We start from the raw sequence: 23234 nt of genomic DNA, 5'->3' as shown, positions 1-23234 counted from the left end.
GTTATTGTTTTAAAAAGATGAAGGTTAATTTGTCTCACTTAATTTAAATTCGAATTATTAACTAGCACTCTCGGCAACGGCCATATCATGCTGAAAACCCGGTTCTCGTCCGATCACTGAAGTTAAGCAGCGTCGAGCGCAGTCAGTACTTGGGAGCACTGCGTGCCGTTAGCTTTTTCCTTTTTGTTTCCTGTTTCAAATTCCACCAGATACGAAAAAAGCAAGCATATCTTCTTTTTGTTATTGTTTTATAAAGATGAAGGTTAATTAAATTCAAATTATTAACTAGCACTCTCGGCAACGGCCATATCACGCTGAATACACCGGTTCTCGTCCGATCACCGAAGTTAAGCAGCGTCGAGCGCAGTCAGTACTTGGGAACACTGCGTGCCTTTGGCTTTTTCTTTTTGTTTCCTCTTTTAATTTCCACCAGATATGAAAAAAGCAAACATATCTTCTTTTTGTTATTGTTTTATAAAGATGAAGGTGAATTAAATTCAAATTATTAACTCGCACTCTCGGCAACGGCCATATCACGCTGAATACACCGGTTCTCGTCCGATCACCGAAGTTAAGCAGCGTCGAGCGCAGTCAGTACTTGGAAACACTGCGTGCCGTTGGCTTTTTCTTTTTGTTTCCTCTTTTAATTTCCACCAGATATGAAAAAAGCAAACATATCTTCTTTTTGTTATTGTTTTATAAAGATGAAGGTGAATTAAATTCAAATTATTAACTAGCACTCTCGGCAACGGCCATATCACGCTGAATACACCGGTTCACGTCCGATCACCGAAGTTAAGCAGCGTCGAGCGCAGTCAGTACTTGGGAACACTGCGTGCCGTTGGCTTTTTCCTTTTTGTTTCCTCTTTTAATTTCCACCAGATATGAAAAAAGCAAACATATCTTCGTTTTGTTATGGTTTTATAAAGATGAAGGTGAATTAAATTCATATTATTAACTACCACTCTCAGCAACGGGCATATCACGCTGAATACACCGGTTCTCGTCCGATCACCGTAGTTAAGCAGCGTCGAGCGCAGTCAGTACTTGGGAGGGAGAACACTTAGGAACACTGCGTGCCGTTGGCTTTTTCACTTTTTTTTCCTCTTTTAAAATCCAATAGATATGAAAAAAGCAAACATATTTTCATTTTGTTATTGTTTTAAAAAGATGAAGGTTAATTTGTCTCACTTAATTTAAATTCGAATTATTAACTAGCACTCTCGGCAACGGCCATATCATGCTGAAAACCCGGTTCTCGTCCGATCACCGAAGTTAAGCAGCGTCGAGCGCAGTCAGTACTTGGGAACACTGCGTGCCGTTAGCTTTTTCCTTTTTGTTTCCTGTTTCAAATTCCACCAGATATGAAAAAAGCAAGCATATCTTCTTTTTGTTATTGTTTTATAAAGATGAAGGTTAATTAAATTCAAATTATTAACTAGCACTCTCGGCAACGGCCATATCACGCTGAATACACCGGTTCTCGTCCGATCACCGAAGTTAAGCAGCGTCGAGCGCAGTCAGTACTTGGGAACACTGCGTGCCTTTGGCTTTTTCTTTTTGTTTCCTCTTTTAATTTCCACCAGATATGAAAAAAGCAAACATATCTTCTTTTTGTTATTGTTTTATAAAAATGAAGGTGAATTAAATTCAAATTATTAACTAGCACTCTCGGCAACGGCCATATCACGCTGAATACACCGGTTCACGTCGGATCACCGAAGTTAAGCAGCGTCGAGCGCAGTCAGTACTTGGGAACACTGCGTGCCGTTGGCTTTTTCCTTTTTGTTTCCTCTTTTAATTTCCACCAGATATGAAAAAAGCAAACATATCTTCGTTTTGTTATTGTTTTATAAAGATGAAGGTGAATTAAATTCAAATTATTAACTACCACTCTCAGCAACGGGCATATCACGCTGAATACACCGGTTCTCGTCCGATCACCGTAGTTAAGCAGCGTCGAGCGCAGTCAGTACTTGGGAGGGAGACACTTAGGAACACTGCGTGCCGTTGGCTTTTTCACTTTTTTTTCCTCTTTTAAAATCCAATAGATATGAAAAAAGCAAACATATTTTCATTTTGTTATTGTTTTAAAAAGATGAAGGTTAATTTGTCTCACTTAATTTAAATTCGAATTATTAACTAGCACTCTCGGCAACGGCCATATCATGCTGAAAACTCGGTTCTCGTCCGATCACCGAAGTTAAGCAGCGTCGAGCGCAGTCAGTACTTGGGAACACTGCGTGCCGTTAGCTTTTTCCTTTTTGTTTCCTGTTTCAAATTCCACCAGATATGAAAAAAGCAAGCATATCTTCTTTTTGTTATTGTTTTATAAAGATGAAGGTTAATTAAATTCAAATTATTAACTAGCACTCTCGGCAACGGCCATATCACGCTGAATACACCGGTTCTCGTCCGATCACCGAAGTTAAGCAGCGTCGAGCGCAGTCAGTACTTGGGAACACTGCGTGCCTTTGGCTTTTTCTTTTTGTTTCCTCTTTTAATTTCCACCAGATATGAAAAAAGCAAACATATCTTCTTTTTGTTATTGTTTTATAAAGATGAAGGTGAATTAAATTCAAATTATTAACTAGCACTCTCGGCAACGGCCATATCACGCTGAATACACCGGTTCTCGTCCGATCACCGAAGTTAAGCAGCGTCGAGCGCAGTCAGTACTTGGGAACACTGCGTGCCGTTGGCTTTTTCTTTTTGTTTCCTCTTTTAATTTCCACCAGATATGAAAAAAGCAAACATATCTTCTTTTTGTTATTGTTTTATAAAGATGAAGGTGAATTAAATTCAAATTATTAACTAGCACTCTCGGCAACGGCCATATCACGCTGAATACACCGGTTCTCGTCCGATCACCGAAGTTAAGCAGCGTCGAGCGCAGTCAGTACTTGGGAGGGAGAACACTTAGGAACACTGCGTGCCGTTGGCTTTTTCACTTTTTTTTCCTCTTTTAAAATCCAATAGATATGAAAAAAGCAAACATATTTTCATTTTGTTATTGTTTTAAAAAGATGAAGGTTAATTTGTCTCACTTAATTTAAATTCGAATTATTAACTAGCACTCTCGGCAACGGCCATATCATGCTGAAAACCCGGTTCTCGTCCGATCACTGAAGTTAAGCAGCGTCGAGCGCAGTCAGTACTTGGGAGCACTGCGTGCCGTTAGCTTTTTCCTTTTTGTTTCCTGTTTCAAATTCCACCAGATACGAAAAAAGCAAGCATATCTTCTTTTTGTTATTGTTTTATAAAGATGAAGGTTAATTAAATTCAAATTATTAACTAGCACTCTCGGCAACGGCCATATCACGCTGAATACACCGGTTCTCGTCCGATCACCGAAGTTAAGCAGCGTCGAGCGCAGTCAGTACTTGGGAACACTGCGTGCCTTTGGCTTTTTCTTTTTGTTTCCTCTTTTAATTTCCACCAGATATGAAAAAAGCAAACATATCTTCTTTTTGTTATTGTTTTATAAAGATGAAGGTGAATTAAATTCAAATTATTAACTCGCACTCTCGGCAACGGCCATATCACGCTGAATACACCGGTTCTCGTCCGATCACCGAAGTTAAGCAGCGTCGAGCGCAGTCAGTACTTGGAAACACTGCGTGCCGTTGGCTTTTTCTTTTTGTTTCCTCTTTTAATTTCCACCAGATATGAAAAAAGCAAACATATCTTCTTTTTGTTATTGTTTTATAAAGATGAAGGTGAATTAAATTCAAATTATTAACTAGCACTCTCGGCAACGGCCATATCACGCTGAATACACCGGTTCACGTCCGATCACCGAAGTTAAGCAGCGTCGAGCGCAGTCAGTACTTGGGAACACTGCGTGCCGTTGGCTTTTTCCTTTTTGTTTCCTCTTTTAATTTCCACCAGATATGAAAAAAGCAAACATATCTTCGTTTTGTTATGGTTTTATAAAGATGAAGGTGAATTAAATTCAAATTATTAACTACCACTCTCAGCAACGGGCATATCACGCTGAATACACCGGTTCTCGTCCGATCACCGTAGTTAAGCAGCGTCGAGCGCAGTCAGTACTTGGGAGGGAGAACACTTAGGAACACTGCGTGCCGTTGGCTTTTTCACTTTTTTTTCCTCTTTTAAAATCCAATAGATATGAAAAAAGCAAACATATTTTCATTTTGTTATTGTTTTAAAAAGATGAAGGTTAATTTGTCTCACTTAATTTAAATTCGAATTATTAACTAGCACTCTCGGCAACGGCCATATCATGCTGAAAACCCGGTTCTCGTCCGATCACCGAAGTTAAGCAGCGTCGAGCGCAGTCAGTACTTGGGAACACTGCGTGCCGTTAGCTTTTTCCTTTTTGTTTCCTGTTTCAAATTCCACCAGATATGAAAAAAGCAAGCATATCTTCTTTTTGTTATTGTTTTATAAAGATGAAGGTTAATTAAATTCAAATTATTAACTAGCACTCTCGGCAACGGCCATATCACGCTGAATACACCGGTTCTCGTCCGATCACCGAAGTTAAGCAGCGTCGAGCGCAGTCAGTACTTGGGAACACTGCGTGCCTTTGGCTTTTTCTTTTTGTTTCCTCTTTTAATTTCCACCAGATATGAAAAAAGCAAACATATCTTCTTTTTGTTATTGTTTTATAAAAATGAAGGTGAATTAAATTCAAATTATTAACTAGCACTCTCGGCAACGGCCATATCACGCTGAATACACCGGTTCACGTCGGATCACCGAAGTTAAGCAGCGTCGAGCGCAGTCAGTACTTGGGAACACTGCGTGCCGTTGGCTTTTTCCTTTTTGTTTCCTCTTTTAATTTCCACCAGATATGAAAAAAGCAAACATATCTTCGTTTTGTTATTGTTTTATAAAGATGAAGGTGAATTAAATTCAAATTATTAACTACCACTCTCAGCAACGGGCATATCACGCTGAATACACCGGTTCTCGTCCGATCACCGTAGTTAAGCAGCGTCGAGCGCAGTCAGTACTTGGGAGGGAGACACTTAGGAACACTGCGTGCCGTTGGCTTTTTCACTTTTTTTTCCTCTTTTAAAATCCAATAGATATGAAAAAAGCAAACATATTTTCATTTTGTTATTGTTTTAAAAAGATGAAGGTTAATTTGTCTCACTTAATTTAAATTCGAATTATTAACTAGCACTCTCGGCAACGGCCATATCATGCTGAAAACTCGGTTCTCGTCCGATCACCGAAGTTAAGCAGCGTCGAGCGCAGTCAGTACTTGGGAACACTGCGTGCCGTTAGCTTTTTCCTTTTTGTTTCCTGTTTCAAATTCCACCAGATATGAAAAAAGCAAGCATATCTTCTTTTTGTTATTGTTTTATAAAGATGAAGGTTAATTAAATTCAAATTATTAACTAGCACTCTCGGCAACGGCCATATCACGCTGAATACACCGGTTCTCGTCCGATCACCGAAGTTAAGCAGCGTCGAGCGCAGTCAGTACTTGGGAACACTGCGTGCCTTTGGCTTTTTCTTTTTGTTTCCTCTTTTAATTTCCACCAGATATGAAAAAAGCAAACATATCTTCTTTTTGTTATTGTTTTATAAAGATGAAGGTGAATTAAATTCAAATTATTAACTAGCACTCTCGGCAACGGCCATATCACGCTGAATACACCGGTTCTCGTCCGATCACCGAAGTTAAGCAGCGTCGAGCGCAGTCAGTACTTGGGAACACTGCGTGCCGTTGGCTTTTTCTTTTTGTTTCCTCTTTTAATTTCCACCAGATATGAAAAAAGCAAACATATCTTCTTTTTGTTATTGTTTTATAAAGATGAAGGTGAATTAAATTCAAATTATTAACTAGCACTCTCGGCAACGGCCATATCACGCTGAATACACCGGTTCTCGTCCGATCACCGAAGTTAAGCAACGTCGAGCGCAGTCAGTACTTGGGAGGGAGAACACTTAGGAACACTGCGTGCCGTTGGCTTTTTCACTTTTTTTTCCTCTTTTAAAATCCAATAGATATGAAAAAAGCAAACATATTTTCATTTTGTTATTGTTTTAAAAAGATAAGGTTAATTTGTCTCACTTAATTTAAATTCGAATTATTAACTAGCACTCTCGGCAACGGCCATATCATGCTGAAAACCCGGTTCTCGTCCGATCACTGAAGTTAAGCAGCGTCGAGCGCAGTCAGTACTTGGGAACACTGCGTGCCGTTAGCTTTTTCCTTTTTGTTTCCTGTTTCAAATTCCACCAGATACGAAAAAAGCAAGCATATCTTCTTTTTGTTATTGTTTTATAAAGATGAAGGTTAATTAAATTCAAATTATTAACTAGCACTCTCGGCAACGGCCATATCACGCTGAATACACCGGTTCTCGTCCGATCACCGAAGTTAAGCAGCGTCGAGCGCAGTCAGTACTTGGGAACACTGCGTGCCTTTGGCTTTTTCTTTTTGTTTCCTCTTTTAATTTCCACCAGATATGAAAAAAGCAAACATATCTTCTTTTTGTTATTGTTTTATAAAGATGAAGGTGAATTAAATTCAAATTATTAACTAGCACTCTCGGCAACGGCCATATCACGCTGAATACACCGGTTCACGTCCGATCACCGAAGTTAAGCAGCGTCGAGCGCAGTCAGTACTTGGGAACACTGCGTGCCGTTGGCTTTTTCCTTTTTGTTTCCTCTTTTAATTTCCACCAGATATGAAAAAAGCAAACATATCTTCGTTTTGTTATTGTTTTATAAAGATGAAGGTGAATTAAATTCAAATTATTAACTACCACTCTCAGCAACGGGCATATCACGCTGAATACACCGGTTCTCGTCCGATCACCGTAGTTAAGCAGCGTCGAGCGCAGTCAGTACTTGGGAGGGAGAACACTTAGGAACACTGCGTGCCGTTGGCTTTTTCACTTTTTTTTCCTCTTTTAAAATCCAATAGATATGAAAAAAGCAAACATATTTTCATTTTGTTATTGTTTTAAAAAGATGAAGGTTAATTTGTCTCACTTAATTTAAATTCGAATTATTAACTAGCACTCTCGGCAACGGCCATATCATGCTGAAAACCCGGTTCTCGTCCGATCACCGAAGTTAAGCAGCGTCGAGCGCAGTCAGTACTTGGGAACACTGCGTGCCGTTAGCTTTTTCCTTTTTGTTTCCTGTTTCAAATTCCACCAGATATGAAAAAAGCAAGCATATCTTCTTTTTGTTATTGTTTTATAAAGATGAAGGTTAATAAAATTCAAATTATTAACTAGCACTCTCGGCAACGGCCATATCACGCTGAATACACCGGTTCTCGTCCGATCACCGAAGTTAAGCAGCGTCGAGCGCAGTCAGTACTTGGGAACACTGCGTGCCTTTGGCTTTTTCTTTTTGTTTCCTCTTTTAATTTCCACCAGATATGAAAAAAGCAAACATATCTTCTTTTTGTTATTGTTTTATAAAAATGAAGGTGAATTAAATTCAAATTATTCACTTTTTTTTCCTCTTTTAAATTCCAATAGATATGAAAAAAGCAAACATATTTTCTTTTTGTTATTGTTTTAAAAAGATGAAGGATAATTTGTCTCACTTAATTTAAATTCGAATTACTAACTAGCACTCTCGGCAACGGCCATATCACGCTGAAAACGACGGTTCTCTTCCAATCACCGAAGTTAAGCAGCGTCGAGCGCAGTCAGTACTTGGGAACACAGCGTGCCGTTGGCTTATTCCTTTTTGTTTCCTCTTTTAATTTCCACCAGATATGAAAAAAGCAAACATATCTTCTTTTTGTTATTGTTTTATAAAGATGAGATGAATTAAATTCGAATTATTAACTAGCACTCTCGGCAACGGCCATGTCACGCTGAAAACGACGGTTCTCGTCCGATCACCGAAGTTAAGCAACGTCGAGCGCAGTCAGCACTTGGGAACACTGCGTGCCCTTAGCTTTTTCCTTTTTGTTTCCTTTTTTAATTTCCACCAGATATGAAAAAAGCAAACATATCTTCTTTTTGTTATTGTTTTATAAAGATGAGATGAATTAAATTCGAATTATTAACTAGCACTCTCGGCAACCGCCATATCACGCTGAATACACCGGTTCACGTCCGATCACCGAAGTTAAGCAGCGTCGAGCGCAGTCAGTACTTGGGAACACTGCGTGCCGTTTTCTTTTTCCTTTTTGTTTCCTCTTTTAATTTCCACCAGATATGAAAAAAGCAAACATATCTTCTTTTTGTTATTGTTTTATAAAGATGAGATGAATTAAATTCGAATTATTAACTAGCACTCTCGGCAACGGCCATGTCACGCTGAAAACGACGGTTCTCGTCCGATCACCGAAGTTAAGCAACGTCGAGCGCAGTCAGCACTTGGGAACACTGCGTGCCCTTAACTTTTTCCTTTTTGTTTCCTTTTTTAATTTCCACCAGATATGAAAAAAGCAAACATATCTTCTTTTTGTTATTGTTTTATAAAGATGAGATGAATTAAATTCGAATTATTAACTAGCACTCTCGGCAACCGCCATATCACGCTGAATACACCGGTTCACGTCCGATCACCGAAGTTAAGCAGCGTCGAGCGCAGTCAGTACTTGGGAACACTGCGTGCCGTTAGCTTTTTCCTTTTTGTTTCCTGTTTTAAATTCCACCAGATATGAAAAAAGCAAACATATCTTCTTTTTGTTATTGTTTTATAAAGATGAAGGTTAAATAAATTCAAATTATTAACAAGCACTCATGGCAACGGCCATATCACGCTGAATACACCGGTTCACGTCCGATCACCGAAGTTAAGCAGCGTCGAGCGCAGTCAGTACTTGGGAACACTGCGTGCCGTTTTCTTTTTCCTTTTTGTTTCCTCTTTTAATTTCCACCAGATATGAAAAAAGCAATTATATCTTCTTTTTGTTAGTGTTCTATAAAGATCAAGGTGAATTAAATTCAAATTATTAACTAGCACTCTCGGCAACGGCCATATCACGCTGAATACACCGGTTCTCGTCCGATCACCGAAGTTAAGCAGCGTGGAGCGCAGTCAGTACTTGGGAGGGAGACCACTTAGGAACACTGCTTGCCGTTAGCTTTTTCACTTTTTTTTGTCTTTTAAATTCCAATAGATATGAAAAAAGCAAACATATTTTCTTTTTGTTATTGTTTTAAAAAGATGAAGGTTAATTTGTCTCACTTAATTTAAATTCGAATTATTAACTAGCACTCTCGGCAACGGCCATATCATGCTGAAAACACCGGTTCTCGTCCGATCACCGAAGTTAAGCAGCGTCGAGCGCAGTCAGTACTTGGGAACACTGCGTGCCGTTGGCTTTTTCCTTTTTGTTTCCTCTTTTAATTTCCACCAGATATGAAAAAAGCAAACATATCTTCTTTCTGTTATTGTTTTATACAGATGAGATGAATTAAATTCAAATTATTAACTAGCACTCTCGGCAACGGCCGTATCATGCTGAAAACACCGGTTCTCGTCCGATCACCGAAGTTAAGCAGCGTCGTGCGAATTCAGTACTTGGGAGGGAGACCACTTAGGAACACTGCTTGCCGTTAGCTTTTTCACTTTTTTTTGTCTTTTAAATTCCAATAGATATGAAAAAAGCAAACATAATTTCTTTTTGTTATTGTTTTAAAAAGATGAAGGTTAATTTCTCTCACTTAATTTAAATTCGAATTATTAACTAGCACTCTCGGCAACGGCCATATCACGCTGAAAACGACGGTCTCGTCCGATCACCGAAGTTAAGCAGCGTCGAGCGCAGAAAGTACTTGGGAACACTGCGTGCCGTTGGCTTTTTCCTTTTTGTTTCCTCTTTAAATTCCACCAGATATGAAAAAAGCAAACATATCTTCTTTTTGTTATTGTTTTATAAAAATGAAGGTTAATTAAATTCAAATTATTAACTAGCACTCTCGGCAACGGCCATATCACGCAGAATACACCGGTTCTCGTCCGATCACCGAAGTTATGCAGCGTCGTGCGAAGTCAGTACTTGGGAGGGAGACCACTTAGGAACACTGCTTGCCGTTAGCTTTTTCACTTTTTTTTTGTCTTTTAAATTCCAATAGATATGAAAAAAGCAAACATATTTTCTTTTTGTTATTGTTTTAAAAAGATGAAGGTTAATTTGTCTCACTTAATTTAAGTTCGAATTATTAACTAGCACTCTCGGCAACGGCCATATCACGCTGAAAACGACGGTTCTCGTCCGATCACCGAAGTTAACCAGCGTCGAGCGCAGTCAGTACTTGGGAACACTGCGTGCCGTTGGCTTTTTCCTTTTTGTTTCCTCTTTTAATTCCACAGGGCCGGTAGGCCCTTGTAGATATGACATGATTCTACAGGGCCGGTAGGCCCTTGTAGATATGACATGACACCCTTCCGTAATGTTAAAGGAAAATTCACAGTTTTTAGGGTTAGCGTCCCATAGAAAAAGCATTAAAAAATTTTCGTTTAATTAACGAAATGGTCATAGGACATACGGAAAAAGTATAGCGAAGTTAGTTTTCGGAATACTTCTAAATTAGCAAGCATTTCTTAAATGAGAAACTTCCCTGTTTCGATTTTTAGTTAATGAATTCTAATTTTTGTTATTTAACTAATTAAGATAGTACGTCAAAAAATTACTTTTGGGTCAGATGTCAGCCTAACCTTATAGCGCTCTTAAACCTATTTCTTCATTTCGTTCTCGTTGACAACTAGAAGGGCCTAGGTTTGTGGGTGCTAACAAGTTACGTTGACAAATTTCAAATGTTGGGTTTCTTGCTGATTTTCCTAATTTCTTAGCAGTAGACGCTGGTATTTCATCCGAGCTTGAGCACCTTTATATGTATTTTCTAATTAACTGTAGCACCCTTAATAAGAAATACGTCGTCATCAGGTCGAATTTTCGTCTAGAAAAGTAATTCAGGTAAATAATTACAGTTAATAGAAGTTTTTATATCATTTAAAGTAAGCTTTTCGACGTTCTTTACGGCCAAGGCTTAAGTTGTATAGACTAATGGCACCCCATGTTATTTCCTCATAGAGCTTAATACAGTCGAAGGCAGAGGGCTGCCATTACCCTATTTTAGTTACTCTATGTAATTATAGTCTCATATAGTGTCTTTCCTCTTTCTTTGAAGATTATTAAAAAGGCTGATTTCCGGCTCTCATTTGTTTTGGAATCCTGTATATGTATAGTCTGCTCAATTTTATGCTAGAAACATGGCCTAACCGGGTTAACCCTAGGTTTTTTATGCTGTATTTACCGTTGCGCTTCCAATTTGATGTAAAAAATGGCATACCTATTCAAATTATTAACGTGTTGAAATGAAGATAGTGCTTTACACCCTGTGAAAAGATCGAAAAGTTCAAAATACTACTGGTAAGATGACAAAAAGTTTAATATGTTTTCGTTACGGCAGTTATAGAGTCGTGGTGTTTACGTTAGCGCAGTTTAACTGTTTGTTACCAACAGTGGATTTTGTTAATTCATAAATATAAGTAACAGTGGTGCTGATTAATCCAGGAGGACAGTGTCGTTATGTAATTTAATTAGTCAAATAATTTCCATGTTTTCATTGGCGCTGATTTTTCCAACGTAACCACGTCAGCAACGGAGGGTTACGTTGTTGGCTATCTCCACAGTTCACATTGCCGTTTGTTTATTTGTCTAAATTGCTATGAATTGTTTAGGTATTTAATTTAATTACTGTTATTGAAGCCAAAGTTGCTAAACTATAGAATCACATCATTCATTAACATATGTTATAGATGATCTTTATGTTACCGCAAATTTAGCACGTGGTATGATAAAAATTGAACACATTGTGTTGGCAAGAATGAAAAACTCTTCTAAACTTTACAATTAAGGTGATTTGAAACTCATTTTATAAGCTAAATCAACACTGCCAAACCTCAATCCTTCATTAATTTCAACTTAATTATGTATAATTAACGTGAATTTAAACATGAAATATACATATTTGGATGAGAACTCGAGTAACTTTGAAAGAAAATACTAAATTAAGATTAAAACTGCACAAGCTGTTAGTATAGCCCCATGTTTTCTATCTCATACTTAGTTAATTTAAATTATCTTTAAAGTACATTAATAGGCGCGAAATTCGAAAGTTTAAGGTAAAATAAGAGTCAAAACCCACTAAAAATTGCAATTAAGGTTAAGTATATATTGAAAGTCATTTATAACCTAAATGTACACTGCCGAAACACAATCCTACGTTAATTTTAAATCAATTAAATATAATTAACGTGAAATTAAACCAAAAATATTCATTTTTTGGATTAAAAGCTCAAATAACTTTTAAATAAACTGTTTAATTAAGATTAAAACTACCCAAGCCGTTGGTAAATCCCGATGTTTTCTATTTCACACTTCAGTTAATTTCAACTATGTTTAAAGTACATTAATTGGCGCGAAATTCAAAAGTTTAGGGTAAAATAATGACTGTGGCAAAAATGTTAAACTGCACAAAACGTTCCAATTAGGGTAAAAAATTCCAATAAATTATACTTTTAAGCTTAATCGACTCTCCCGAACTGCGCTCAAATTAAGATTAAAACAACACAAGTTTTTCGCACAGCCACAGATGTTTCCTATTTCACTTTCGAATTAATTTAATTCATCATAAAAATGCATCAAAAGCGCATACATATTTTAGAGTAATTGCAATTAAAGTTATTATTTCATTGAAACTTGTATTATAAACTAAATCCACACCGTTAAATTAAACTTAATCAAGTATAATTAATGTGAAATTAACCCAAAACAGGAATGTTTTTGGTAAGTTCATGGATACCTTATAATTAAACTAACAAATTATAATTAAAACTACACTTATCTTTCACTCAGCCTCCATTTTCCTGTTTAATTCTTACACTTAAATAAATTGTCTTTTAAAATCATTTTTCCCATATTGAAAAGAGAGCTATTGAATAGGCGCGAAATTTAAAAGTGTTTTTGGGGGGAGGGGGGGGTACAGTATGTGTGCCTTTTTAACAGGAGTATTGTTACAATTGTAACAGTACAGACCTTGTATTTCTAATGGGACCAGCAATACCGCAACGCTGGGCCGAAAAACCGGGATGGTAATTGTTTGGACCTATCGGGTGAGGACATTGGAGCACCAAAAACATACCGCGGTGTCACTTGTTGAACGTTAAAGCGACCTTCATCACTTTAAATCCCATGACCTGCTCAATCTGACAATCTTTGAAAACTCAACTTTGAGGTACTTCCGGTCCCTTTTCATATACATGGTCTTCAGTGTGGGAGTTAAAGGGCTCCTTCGGACCCTTAGACACATGGCCCCGCGGATTTCCATCCCCTCTTCATAGACGATCTTCCTCAGTACTCTCCCTCTCTCTGGCTAGGTAGAGGGGTTCGGAAATCCGCGGGGCCATGTGTCTAAGGGTCCGAAGGAGCCCTTTAAGTAGTAGAATTACAGTAGTCAGTCTCGTTTCCTAGCAAAATGCCAACCTATTCCAACCAGGACAAATTTGACAGGATGTTTATTTTGGGTGAAGGTCGCAGTAACGTTCAACTAAAGGCAGTGCTTTATGCCGAACGGTTTCCACACCGACAACTTCCGGTGCGAAGCACCTTTTCCAACATTGGCGAGCACCTTCGTGATTTCGGTAGTGCAAGATCGTGAACGTAGAAGAGACTGTATAGTCTGTAATGAGGATATAGATTTTGACATCGTAGCACGTTTTGAAGCCAATTCATGCTAATAGTAGAGCGGTGGAACAAGAAGTTGCACTAAGCCATTCTACTGTTTGTGCCAGTTTACAAGGGCATCATTACCGGCATTATCATTCCCCCTACATCAAGCCTTAACGGACGAGGATTTCGTAAGACGGCAATACCATTAGTCTTACCATGCGTCATGAGTTTACTGCTTGCAAATGTATTGCAAGACATGGACAGTCGTCTGGAAGAGTGCCTAAACCACAATGGTAGAAACGTCGAATATTTACGTTGAGGTGTTTACCAAACAGTTAAGAGGTTGTAATTTGAGGCCTACGTTCTAAGACTAATCGTAGGACAGTGCTTTAAAATAGTTTGTTGCATTCTCCAGTATTCTCGTTGTCACTTGCATACAATAAAACATGAGTTCTAAACATTTATTTACACCCTGTATAATTTAGTATGACATCACCCGTTGGCAGTATTGGGGGTTGTACATAAAGGAAGCTGTTGGTCTGATCTCGACACCACTGTATATGTATACAGTGTACAGTGTACGAAACAAATATTTTTCTTCCATATTTGAAATACCGTCGTTTTTAAGCTTCTTTCATAAATAAAGTGCAACATTATATGCTTATCGAAATCAATGTTATTGGATATAAGTTAAATGTAATTAACGATACTGAAGTACTTCTTTAAGCAATTAGAAATAGATCAACCCCAAATGTATGACGGTAATTTAATTACATTAAGACTGAAGTGACAGATATTATAAAAAAACGTCTTGGTTTGGACCAAGGCCGAAAAAACCAACGATATGTGTGAGGTTTATCAATTGGCTGAAGTTTCAGATATTGCAATTTTTTTAGTTAAATCAATATTAAATTCAATCAACTGATTTTACTCTTAATCGATCTATTCCCTCTAAATTTATTCAAAAAATAGCATATCTCCGCTTTTTCAAGAACAATTACATTTTCCGAAAACATTTTATCATGAAATTAATTATTTTGAAGGGATTTCGTGTAAGCACCTTGACGGACATAGTTTTAATTGTTGCTGGCTTGACAAATTTTCAAGTTTGCACCAAAAAAAAATTTAAATCGGTAAGTTGCTAAGAAGACTGATGTTAAAAAAATATGATAATTTAAATTTATTTTGTTCAAACTAGTTAATAAACGAATGCCGTATACTTAAGACAAAGCAACATCGTTTATCCTGTGAGGTTTTTGTAAAAGGTAGCTATCTGTAGCACTGGAAAAATTTGATATCGGTATAAATATAACCAAAGGTATAGGTAAAGATTACATAAAAAGAAATACGTTTCAGTACCAATGGCTTTTGTATTCATTTCCATTCATTACCAGTTAAACGAAGAAGGTCACACTTAACTTAACCCCCCCCCCCAAGAAAGTATAAAGTACGAAGAGAGAAATTGCAGTGCAATCTTTCTTTCACAGTCGCGACATTAGAAATGTAGCATTTCGATATACTAAATTAAATGTATGAATTCGTGCAACACCCTGGTTTGGCATCCACTATTAAATATTTACATCTTCCTTTCGAATTATGTCAAAGTTCGCTTGGTCTTTTTAGACACAGTATTTCAAATATTCAATATTAAATTCCTCAACACGTACTCCCTTCAAAATAATTAATTTCATGATAAAATGTTTTCGGAAAATGGAATTGTTCTTGAAAAAGCGGAGATATGCTATTTTTTGAATAAATTTAGAGGGAATAGATCGATTAAGAGTAAAATCAGTTGATTGAATTTAATATTGATTTAACTAAAAAAATTGCAATATCTGAAACTTCAGCCAATTGATAAACCTCACACATATCGTTTGTTTTTTCGGCCTTGGTCCAAACCAAGACGTTTTTTTATAATTTCCACCAGATATGAAAAAAGCAAACATATCTTCTTTCTGTTATTGTTTTATAAAGATGAGATGAATTAAATTCAAATTATTAACTAGCACTCTCGGCAACGGCCGTATCATGCTGAAAACACCGGTTCTCGTCCGATCACCGAAGTTAAGCAGCGTCGAGCGCAGTCAGTACTTGGGAGGGAGACCACTTAGGAACACTGCGTGCCGTTGGCTTTTTCACTTTTTTTTCCTCTTTTAAATTCCAATAGATATGAAAAAAGCAAACATATTTTCTTTTTGTTATTGTTTTAAAAAGATGAAGGTTAATTTCTCTCACTTAATTTAAATTCGAATTATTAACTAGCACTCTCGGCAACGGCCATATCACGCTGAAAACGACGGTTCTCGTCCGATCACCGAAGTTAAGCAGCGTCGAGCGCAGTCAGTACTTGGGAACACTGCGTGCCGTTGGCTTTTTCCTTTTTGTTTCCTCTTTTAAATTCCACCAGATATGAAAAAAGCAAACATATCTTCTTTTTGTTATTGTTTTATAAAAATGAAGGTTAATTAAATTCAAATTATTAACTAGCACTCTCGGCAACGGCCATATCACGCAGAATACACCAGTTCTCGTCCGATCACCGAAGTTATGCAGCGTCGTGCGAAGTCAGTACTTGGGAGGGAGACCACTTAGGAACACTGCTTGCCGTTAGCTTTTTCACTTTTTTTTGTCTTTTAAATTCCAATAGATATGAAAAAAGCAAACATATTTTCTTTTTGTTATTGTTTTAAAAAGATGAAGGTTAATTTGTCTCACTTAATTTAAATTCGAATTATTAACTAGCACTCTCGGCAACGGCCATATCACGCAGAATACACCGGTTCTCGTCCGATCACCGAATTTATGCAGCGTCGTGCGAAGTCAGTACTTGGGAGGGAGACCACTTAGGAACACTGCTTGCCGTTAGCTTTTTCACTTTTTTTTTGTCTTTTAAATTCCAATAGATATGAAAAAAGCAAACATATTTTCTTTTTGTTATTGTTTTAAAAAGATGAAGGTTAATTTGTCTCACTTAATTTAAGTTCGAATTATTAACTAGCACTCTCGGCAACGGCCATATCACGCTGAAAACGACGGTTCTCGTCCGATCACCGAAGTTAAGCAGCGTCGAGCGCAGTCAGTACTTGGGAACACTGCGTGCTGTTGGCTTTTTCCTTTTTGTTTCCTCTTTTAAATTCCACCAGATATGAAAAAAGCAAACATATCTTCTTTTTGTTATTGTTTTATAAAAATGAAGGTTAATTAAATTCAAATTATTAACTAGCACTCTCGGCAACGGCCATATCACGCAGAATACACCAGTTCTCGTCCGATCACCGAAGTTATGCAGCGTCGTGCGAAGTCAGTACTTGGGAGGGAGACCACTTAGGAACACTGCTTGCCGTTAGCTTTTTCACTTTTTTTTGTCTTTTAAATTCCAATAGATATGAAAAAAGCAAACATATTTTCTTTTTGTTATTGTTTTAAAAAGATGAAGGTTAATTTGTCTCACTTAATTTAAATTCGAATTATTAACTAGCACTCTCGGCAACGGCCATATCACGCAGAATACACCGGTTCTCGTCCGATCACCGAATTTATGCAGCGTCGTGCGAAGTCAGTACTTGGGAGGGAGACCACTTAGGAACACTGCTTGCCGTTAGCTTTTTCACTTTTTTTTGTCTTTTAAATTCCAATAGATATGAAAAAAGCAAACATATTTTCTTTTTGTTATTGTTTTAAAAAGATGAAGGTTAATTTGTCTCACTTAATTTAAATTCGAATTATTAACTAGCACTCTCGGTAACGGCCATATCACGCTGAAAACGACGGTTCTCGTCCGATCACCGAAGTTAAGCAGCGTCGAGCGCAGTCAGTACTTGGGAACACTGCGTGCCGTTGGCTTTTTCCTTTTTGTTTCCTCTTTTAATTTCCACCAGATATGAAAAAAGCAAACATATCTTCTTTTTGTTATTGTTTTATAAAGATGAGATGAATTAAATTCAAATTATTAACTAACACTCTCGGCAACGACCATATCATGCTGAAAACACCGGTTCTCGTCCGATCACCGAAGTTAAGCAGCGTCGAGCGCAGTCAGTACTTGGGAGGGAGACCACTTAGGAACACTGCGTGCCGTTGGCTTTTTCACTTTTTTTTCCTCTTTTAAATTCCAATAGATATGAAAAAAGCAAACATATTTTCTTTTTGTTATTGTTTTAAAAAGATGAAGGTTAATTTGTCTCACTTAATTTAAATTCGAATTATTAACTAGCACTCTCGGCAACGGCCATATCATGCTGAAAACGACGGTTCTCGTCCGATCACCGAAGTTAAGCAGCGTCGAGCGCAGAAAGTACTTGGGAACACTGCGTGCCGTTGGGTTTTTCCTTTTTGTTTCCTCTTTAAATTCCACCAGATATGAAAAAAGCAAACATATCTTCTTTTTGTTATTGTTTTATAAAAATGAAGGTTAATTAAATTCAAATTATTAACTAGCACTCTCGGCAACGGCCATATCACGCAGAATACACCGGTTCTCGTCCGATCACCGAAGTTATGCAGCGTCGTGCGAAGTCAGTACTTGGGAGGGAGACCACTTAGGAACACTGCTTGCCGTTATCTTTTTCACTTTTTTTGTCTTTTAAATTCCAATAGATATGAAAAAAGCAAACATATTTTCTTTTTGTTATTGTTTTAAAAAGATGAAGGTTAATTTGTCTCACTTAATTTAAGTTCGAATTATTAACTAGCACTCTCGGCAACGGCCATATCACGCTGAAAACGACGGTTCTCGTCCGATCATTGAAGTTAAGCAGCGTCGAGCGCAGTCAGTACTTGGGAACACTGCGTGCCGTTAGCTTTTTCCTTTTTATTTCCTGTTTTAAATTCCACCAGATATGAAAATAGCAAACATATCTTCTTTTTGTTATTGTTTTATAAAAATGAAGGTTAATTAAATTCAAATTATTAACTAGCACTCTCGGCAACGGCCATATCACGCTGAATACACCGGTTATCGTCCGACCACCGAAGTTAAGCAGCGTCGAGCGCAGTCAGTACTTGAGGAGACCACTTAGGAACACTGCGTGCCGTTGGCTTTTTCACTTTCTTTACCTCTTTTAAATTCCAATAGATATGAAAAAAGCAAACATATTTTCTTTGTGTTATTGTTTTAAAAAGATGAAGGTTAATTTGTCTCACTTAATTTAAATTCGAATTATTAACTAGCACTCTCGGCAACGGCCATAACACGCTGAATACACCGGTTCTCGTCCGATCACCGAAGTTAAGCAGCGTCGAGCGCACTCAGTATGTGGGAGTACTGCGTGCCGTTGGCTTTTTCTTTTTTGTTTCCTCTTTTAATTTTCACCAGATATGAAAAAAGCAAACATATCTTCTTTTTGTTATTGTTTTATAAAAATGAAGGTTAATTAAATTCAAATTATAAACTAGCACTCTCGGCAACGGCCATATCATGCTGAAAACACCGGTTCTCGTCCGATCACCGAAGTTAAGCAGCGTCGAGCGCAGTCAGTTCTTGGGAGGGAGACCACTTAGGAACACTGCGTGCCGTTGGCTTTTTCACTTTTTTTCCCTCTTTTAAATTCCAATAGATATGAAAAAAGCAAACATATTTTCTTTTTGTTATTGTTTTAAAAAGATGAAGGTTAATTTGTCTCACTTAATTTAAATTCGAATTATTAACTAGCACTCTCGGCAACGGCCATGTCACGCTGAAAACGACGGTTCTCGTCCGATCACCGAAGTTAAGCAGCGTCGAGCGCAGAAAGTACTTGGGAACACTGCGTGCCGTTAGCTTTTTCCTTTTTGTTTCCTCTTTTAAAATCCACCAGATATGAAAAATGCAAACATATCTTCTTTTTGTTATTGTTTTATAAAAATGAAGGTTAATTAAATTCAAATTATTAACTAGCACTCTCGGCAACGGCCATATCACGCAGAATACACCGGTTCTCGTCCGACCACCGAAGTTAAGCAGCGTCGAGCGCAGTCAGTACTTGGGAGGGAGACCACTTAGGAACACTGCGTGCCGTTGGCTTTTTCACTTTCTTTACCTCTTTTAAATTCCAATAGATATGAAAAAAGCAAACATATTTTCTTTGTGTTATTGTTTTAAAAAGATGAAGGTTAATTTGTCTCACTTAATTTAAATTCGAATTATTAACTAGCACTCTCGGCAACGGCCATAACACGCTGAATACACCGGTTCTCGTCCGATCACCGAAGTTAAGCAGCGTCGAGCGCACTCAGTATGTGGGAGTACTGCGTGCCGTTGGCTTTTTCTTTTTTGTTTCCTCTTTTAATTTTCACGAGATATGAAAAAAGCAAACATATCTTCTTTTTGTTATTGTTTTATAAAAATGAAGGTTAATTAAATTCAAATTATAAACTAGCACTCTCGGCAACGGCCATATCATGCTGAAAACACCGGTTCTCGTCCGATCACCGAAGTTAAGCAGCGTCGAGCGCAGTCAGTTCTTGGGAGGGAGACCACTTAGGAACACTGCGTGCCGTTGGCTTTTTCACTTTTTTTCCCTCTTTTAAATTCCAATAGATATGAAAAAAGCAAACATATTTTCTTTTTGTTATTGTTTTAAAAAGATGAAGGTTAATTTGTCTCACTTAATTTAAATTCGAATTATTAACTAGCACTCTCGGCAACGGCCATGTCACGCTGAAAACGACGGTTCTCGTCCGATCACCGAAGTTAAGCAGCGTCGAGCGCAGAAAGTACTTGGGAACACTGCGTGCCGTTAGCTTTTTCCTTTTTGTTTCCTCTTTTAAAATCCACCAGATATGAAAAATGCAAACATATCTTCTTTTTGTTATTGTTTTATAAAAATGAAGGTTAATTAAATTCAAATTATTAACTAGCACTCTCGGCAACGGCCATATCACGCAGAATACACCGGTTCTCGTCCGACCACCGAAGTTAAGCAGCGTCGAGCGCAGTCAGTACTTGGGAGGGAGACCACTTAGGAACACTGCGTGCCGTTGGCTTTTTCACTTTCTTTACCTCTTTTAAATTCCAATAGATATGAAAAAAGCAAACATATTTTCTTTGTGTTATTGTTTTAAAAAGATGAAGGTTAATTTGTCTCACTTAATTTAAATTCGAATTATTAACTAGCACTCTCGGCAACGGCCATAACACGCTGAATACACCGGTTCTCGTCCGATCACCGAAGTTAAGCAGCGTCGAGCGCACTCAGTACGTGGGAGTACTGCGTGCCGTTGGCTTTTTCCTTTTTGTTTCCTCTTTAAATTTTCACCAGATATGAAAAAAGCAAACATATCTTCTTTATGTTATTGTTTTATAAAGATGAAGGTGAATTAAATTCAAATTATTAACTAGCACTTTCGGCAACGGCCATATCACGCTGAATACACCGGTTCTCGTCCGATCACCAAGTTAAGCAGCGTCGAGCGCAGTCAGTACTTGGGAGGGAGACCACTTAGGAACACTGCGTGCCGTTGGCTTTTTCACTTTTTTTTCCTCTTTTAAATTCCACCAGATATGAAAAAAGCAAACATATCTTCTTTTTGTTATTGTTTATAGTCTAATGCATTTCCTATGGACGGGTTGTTTGTTTACGTTTAGCTTAATTACTCGGCCCCTGTTTGTCGTAGCTCAATGTTTTAAGTATGGTTAGATGGGGGACAAATTGGACTATAACATACTCAAAGGACATCCCCGTATCTCCAGTGGAAACAGAGTTACGAGCCTGCAAAATATAGTCTAACTCATTTCCTATGGAGGGGGTTTGTTTCTTTACGTTTTGCTTAAGTACTCGGCCCCTGTTTGTCATAGCCCAAAGTTTTTAGTATGGTTAGATGAAGGACCTTTATAATTATCCGAACATTTGTGTCAAGGTCACATTATTTACATCCCCGTATCTCTGGTAGAACCAGAGTTACGAGCCTGCAAAGTTTATTTTCAAAAATCAAAAGTAACCTTCTAACAATAAGTGAGACAAAAAATAAGTTGACGACGATATTGAGGTAGCCTCAAGTTTAAAGTATCCTTGTATGGGGAGCAAAGAGTACTATAACATATCCAAAGGAGATCCCAGTATCTCTTGTAGAACAAGAGTTATGAGCCTCCAAAGTTTAGTGCAAAAATCATAAGTAACATAATAAAAATAAGTGAGACGATACCAAAGTTGACGAACATTTTGCTTAATATCTCGGCCCCTGTTTGTCGTAGCTCAATGTTTTTAGTATGGTTAGATGGGGCAGAATTTGGACTATATCACATCCTAAGGAATTCTTCGTGTCTCTAGTAGACACAGAGTTATGGGCCTGCAAAGTATAGTCTAATGCATTTCCTATGGTCGGGTTGTTTGTTTACGTTTAGCTTAATTACTCGGCCCCTGTTTGTCGTAGCTCAATGTTTTTAGTATGGTTAGATGGGGGACAAATTGGACTATAACATACTCAAAGGACATCCCCGTATCTCCAGTGGAAACAGAGTTACGAGCCTGCAAAATATAGTCTAACTCATTTCCTATGGAGGGGGTTTGTTTCTTTACGTTTTGCTTAAGTACTCGGCCCCTGTTTGTCATAGCCCAAAGTTTTTAGTATGGTTAGATGAAGGACAATTTGGACTATAACATATCTTAAGGACATCCCCGTATCTCTAGTAGACACAGAGTTATGGGCCTGCAAAGCATAGTCTAATGCATTTCCTTTGGACGGGTAGTTTGTTTACGTTTAGCTTAATTACTCGGCCCCTGTTTGTCGTAGCTCAATGTTTTTAGTATGGTTAGATGGGGGACAAATTGGAATATAACATACTCAAAGGACATTGCCGTATCTACAGTAGAAACAGAGTTACGAGCCTGCAAAGTATAGTCTAATGCATTTTCTATGGAGGGGTTTGTTTGTTCACGTATTGCTTAATTACTTGACCCTGTTCTTTCGATTAAAAATAATAGCATATCTTTAGTGTAGCGGTTATCGCATCCGCCTCACTCCCGGAAGGCCACAGGTTCGAAACCGCGAAGTTTTTTTTTTTGCTTGGAACATGCAAAGACCTTTATAATTATCCGAACATTTGTGTCAAGGTCACATTATTTACATCCCCGTATCTCTGGTAGAACCAGAGTTACGAGCCTGCAAAGTTTATTTTCAAAAATCAAAAGTAACATTCTAACAATAAGTGAGACAAAAAATAAGTTGACGACGATATTGAGGTAGCCTCAAGTTTAAAGTATCCTTGTATGGGGAGCAAAGAGTACTATAACATATCCAAAGGAGATCCCAGTATCTCTTGTAGAACAAGAGTTATGAGCCTCCAAAGTTTAGTGCAAAAATCATAAGTAACATAATAAAAATAAGTGAGACGATACCAAAGTTGACGAACATTTTGCTTAATATCTCGGCCCCTGTTTGTCGTAGCTCAATGTTTTTAGTATGGTTAGATGGGGGAGAATTTGGACTATATCACATCCTAAGGACATCCCCGTATCTCTAGTAGACACAGAGTTATGGGCCTGCAAAGTATAGTCTAATGCATTTCCTATGGACGTTTTGTTTGTTTACGTTTAGCTTAATTACTCGGCCCCTAATTGTCGTAGCTCAATGTTTTTAGTATGGTTAGATGAAGGACAAATTGGACTATAACATA

General features: G+C 37.7%; 1 long non-coding RNA gene and 47 pseudogenes across 1 annotated transcript; all 48 read left to right on the top strand.

The window, feature by feature from the left end:
- Positions 1-296: 296 nt before the first annotated feature.
- On the top strand, positions 297-399 carry LOC149698689 (5S ribosomal RNA; annotated as a pseudogene).
- A 121-nt stretch (positions 400-520) lies between these two features.
- On the top strand, positions 521-623 carry LOC149698688 (5S ribosomal RNA; annotated as a pseudogene).
- Positions 624-744: 121 nt separating this feature from the next.
- Positions 745-847, top strand: LOC149698687 (5S ribosomal RNA; annotated as a pseudogene).
- Positions 848-969: 122 nt separating this feature from the next.
- Positions 970-1088, top strand: LOC149698686 (5S ribosomal RNA; annotated as a pseudogene).
- A 361-nt stretch (positions 1089-1449) lies between these two features.
- Positions 1450-1552, top strand: LOC149698685 (5S ribosomal RNA; annotated as a pseudogene).
- Positions 1553-1673: 121 nt separating this feature from the next.
- Positions 1674-1776, top strand: LOC149698684 (5S ribosomal RNA; annotated as a pseudogene).
- A 122-nt stretch (positions 1777-1898) lies between these two features.
- Positions 1899-2016, top strand: LOC149698683 (5S ribosomal RNA; annotated as a pseudogene).
- Positions 2017-2377: 361 nt separating this feature from the next.
- LOC149698682 (5S ribosomal RNA) lies at positions 2378-2480 on the top strand (annotated as a pseudogene).
- A 121-nt stretch (positions 2481-2601) lies between these two features.
- LOC149698681 (5S ribosomal RNA) lies at positions 2602-2704 on the top strand (annotated as a pseudogene).
- Positions 2705-2825: 121 nt separating this feature from the next.
- Positions 2826-2944, top strand: LOC149698680 (5S ribosomal RNA; annotated as a pseudogene).
- Positions 2945-3305: 361 nt separating this feature from the next.
- Positions 3306-3408, top strand: LOC149698679 (5S ribosomal RNA; annotated as a pseudogene).
- Positions 3409-3529: 121 nt separating this feature from the next.
- Positions 3530-3632, top strand: LOC149698678 (5S ribosomal RNA; annotated as a pseudogene).
- A 121-nt stretch (positions 3633-3753) lies between these two features.
- LOC149698677 (5S ribosomal RNA) lies at positions 3754-3856 on the top strand (annotated as a pseudogene).
- Positions 3857-3978: 122 nt separating this feature from the next.
- On the top strand, positions 3979-4097 carry LOC149698676 (5S ribosomal RNA; annotated as a pseudogene).
- A 361-nt stretch (positions 4098-4458) lies between these two features.
- On the top strand, positions 4459-4561 carry LOC149698675 (5S ribosomal RNA; annotated as a pseudogene).
- Positions 4562-4682: 121 nt separating this feature from the next.
- Positions 4683-4785, top strand: LOC149698674 (5S ribosomal RNA; annotated as a pseudogene).
- A 122-nt stretch (positions 4786-4907) lies between these two features.
- Positions 4908-5025, top strand: LOC149698673 (5S ribosomal RNA; annotated as a pseudogene).
- A 361-nt stretch (positions 5026-5386) lies between these two features.
- On the top strand, positions 5387-5489 carry LOC149698672 (5S ribosomal RNA; annotated as a pseudogene).
- A 121-nt stretch (positions 5490-5610) lies between these two features.
- Positions 5611-5713, top strand: LOC149698671 (5S ribosomal RNA; annotated as a pseudogene).
- A 121-nt stretch (positions 5714-5834) lies between these two features.
- Positions 5835-5953, top strand: LOC149698670 (5S ribosomal RNA; annotated as a pseudogene).
- A 360-nt stretch (positions 5954-6313) lies between these two features.
- LOC149698669 (5S ribosomal RNA) lies at positions 6314-6416 on the top strand (annotated as a pseudogene).
- Positions 6417-6537: 121 nt separating this feature from the next.
- On the top strand, positions 6538-6640 carry LOC149698668 (5S ribosomal RNA; annotated as a pseudogene).
- A 122-nt stretch (positions 6641-6762) lies between these two features.
- Positions 6763-6881, top strand: LOC149698667 (5S ribosomal RNA; annotated as a pseudogene).
- A 361-nt stretch (positions 6882-7242) lies between these two features.
- LOC149698666 (5S ribosomal RNA) lies at positions 7243-7345 on the top strand (annotated as a pseudogene).
- Positions 7346-8034: 689 nt separating this feature from the next.
- LOC149698665 (5S ribosomal RNA) lies at positions 8035-8137 on the top strand (annotated as a pseudogene).
- A 570-nt stretch (positions 8138-8707) lies between these two features.
- Positions 8708-8810, top strand: LOC149698664 (5S ribosomal RNA; annotated as a pseudogene).
- A 122-nt stretch (positions 8811-8932) lies between these two features.
- LOC149698663 (5S ribosomal RNA) lies at positions 8933-9051 on the top strand (annotated as a pseudogene).
- Positions 9052-9187: 136 nt separating this feature from the next.
- Positions 9188-9290, top strand: LOC149698662 (5S ribosomal RNA; annotated as a pseudogene).
- Positions 9291-9411: 121 nt separating this feature from the next.
- LOC149698661 (5S ribosomal RNA) lies at positions 9412-9530 on the top strand (annotated as a pseudogene).
- A 359-nt stretch (positions 9531-9889) lies between these two features.
- LOC149698660 (5S ribosomal RNA) lies at positions 9890-10008 on the top strand (annotated as a pseudogene).
- Positions 10009-10145: 137 nt separating this feature from the next.
- On the top strand, positions 10146-10248 carry LOC149698659 (5S ribosomal RNA; annotated as a pseudogene).
- Positions 10249-11543: 1295 nt separating this feature from the next.
- LOC149698658 (uncharacterized) lies at positions 11544-12246 on the top strand. The gene is made up of 2 exons (XR_016382077.1): positions 11544-11652; positions 11731-12246. It is a non-coding gene; the product is annotated as an uncharacterized LOC149698658 (long non-coding RNA).
- Positions 12247-15655: 3409 nt separating this feature from the next.
- Positions 15656-15774, top strand: LOC149698657 (5S ribosomal RNA; annotated as a pseudogene).
- Positions 15775-15911: 137 nt separating this feature from the next.
- LOC149698656 (5S ribosomal RNA) lies at positions 15912-16014 on the top strand (annotated as a pseudogene).
- A 122-nt stretch (positions 16015-16136) lies between these two features.
- LOC149698655 (5S ribosomal RNA) lies at positions 16137-16255 on the top strand (annotated as a pseudogene).
- A 136-nt stretch (positions 16256-16391) lies between these two features.
- LOC149698654 (5S ribosomal RNA) lies at positions 16392-16510 on the top strand (annotated as a pseudogene).
- Positions 16511-16647: 137 nt separating this feature from the next.
- Positions 16648-16750, top strand: LOC149698653 (5S ribosomal RNA; annotated as a pseudogene).
- Positions 16751-16872: 122 nt separating this feature from the next.
- On the top strand, positions 16873-16991 carry LOC149698652 (5S ribosomal RNA; annotated as a pseudogene).
- A 136-nt stretch (positions 16992-17127) lies between these two features.
- On the top strand, positions 17128-17246 carry LOC149698651 (5S ribosomal RNA; annotated as a pseudogene).
- Positions 17247-17382: 136 nt separating this feature from the next.
- LOC149698650 (5S ribosomal RNA) lies at positions 17383-17485 on the top strand (annotated as a pseudogene).
- A 121-nt stretch (positions 17486-17606) lies between these two features.
- On the top strand, positions 17607-17725 carry LOC149698649 (5S ribosomal RNA; annotated as a pseudogene).
- Positions 17726-18086: 361 nt separating this feature from the next.
- On the top strand, positions 18087-18205 carry LOC149698648 (5S ribosomal RNA; annotated as a pseudogene).
- A 360-nt stretch (positions 18206-18565) lies between these two features.
- On the top strand, positions 18566-18681 carry LOC149698647 (5S ribosomal RNA; annotated as a pseudogene).
- Positions 18682-19043: 362 nt separating this feature from the next.
- Positions 19044-19162, top strand: LOC149698646 (5S ribosomal RNA; annotated as a pseudogene).
- Positions 19163-19524: 362 nt separating this feature from the next.
- LOC149698645 (5S ribosomal RNA) lies at positions 19525-19643 on the top strand (annotated as a pseudogene).
- Positions 19644-20005: 362 nt separating this feature from the next.
- Positions 20006-20124, top strand: LOC149698644 (5S ribosomal RNA; annotated as a pseudogene).
- Positions 20125-20486: 362 nt separating this feature from the next.
- LOC149698643 (5S ribosomal RNA) lies at positions 20487-20605 on the top strand (annotated as a pseudogene).
- A 362-nt stretch (positions 20606-20967) lies between these two features.
- On the top strand, positions 20968-21085 carry LOC149698642 (5S ribosomal RNA; annotated as a pseudogene).
- Positions 21086-23234: the final 2149 nt, after the last annotated feature.

The sequence above is a fragment of the Phalangium opilio genome, unplaced genomic scaffold, assembly GCF_054372755.1.
Source record: "Phalangium opilio isolate 3A_F unplaced genomic scaffold, DU_Popi_V2 ptg000019l_1, whole genome shotgun sequence".
NCBI classification, from domain to species: Eukaryota; Metazoa; Arthropoda; class Arachnida; order Opiliones; family Phalangiidae; genus Phalangium; species Phalangium opilio.
Note: the sequence above shows the minus strand (reverse complement) of the source record. Positions and strands in the feature narration are given on the sequence as shown.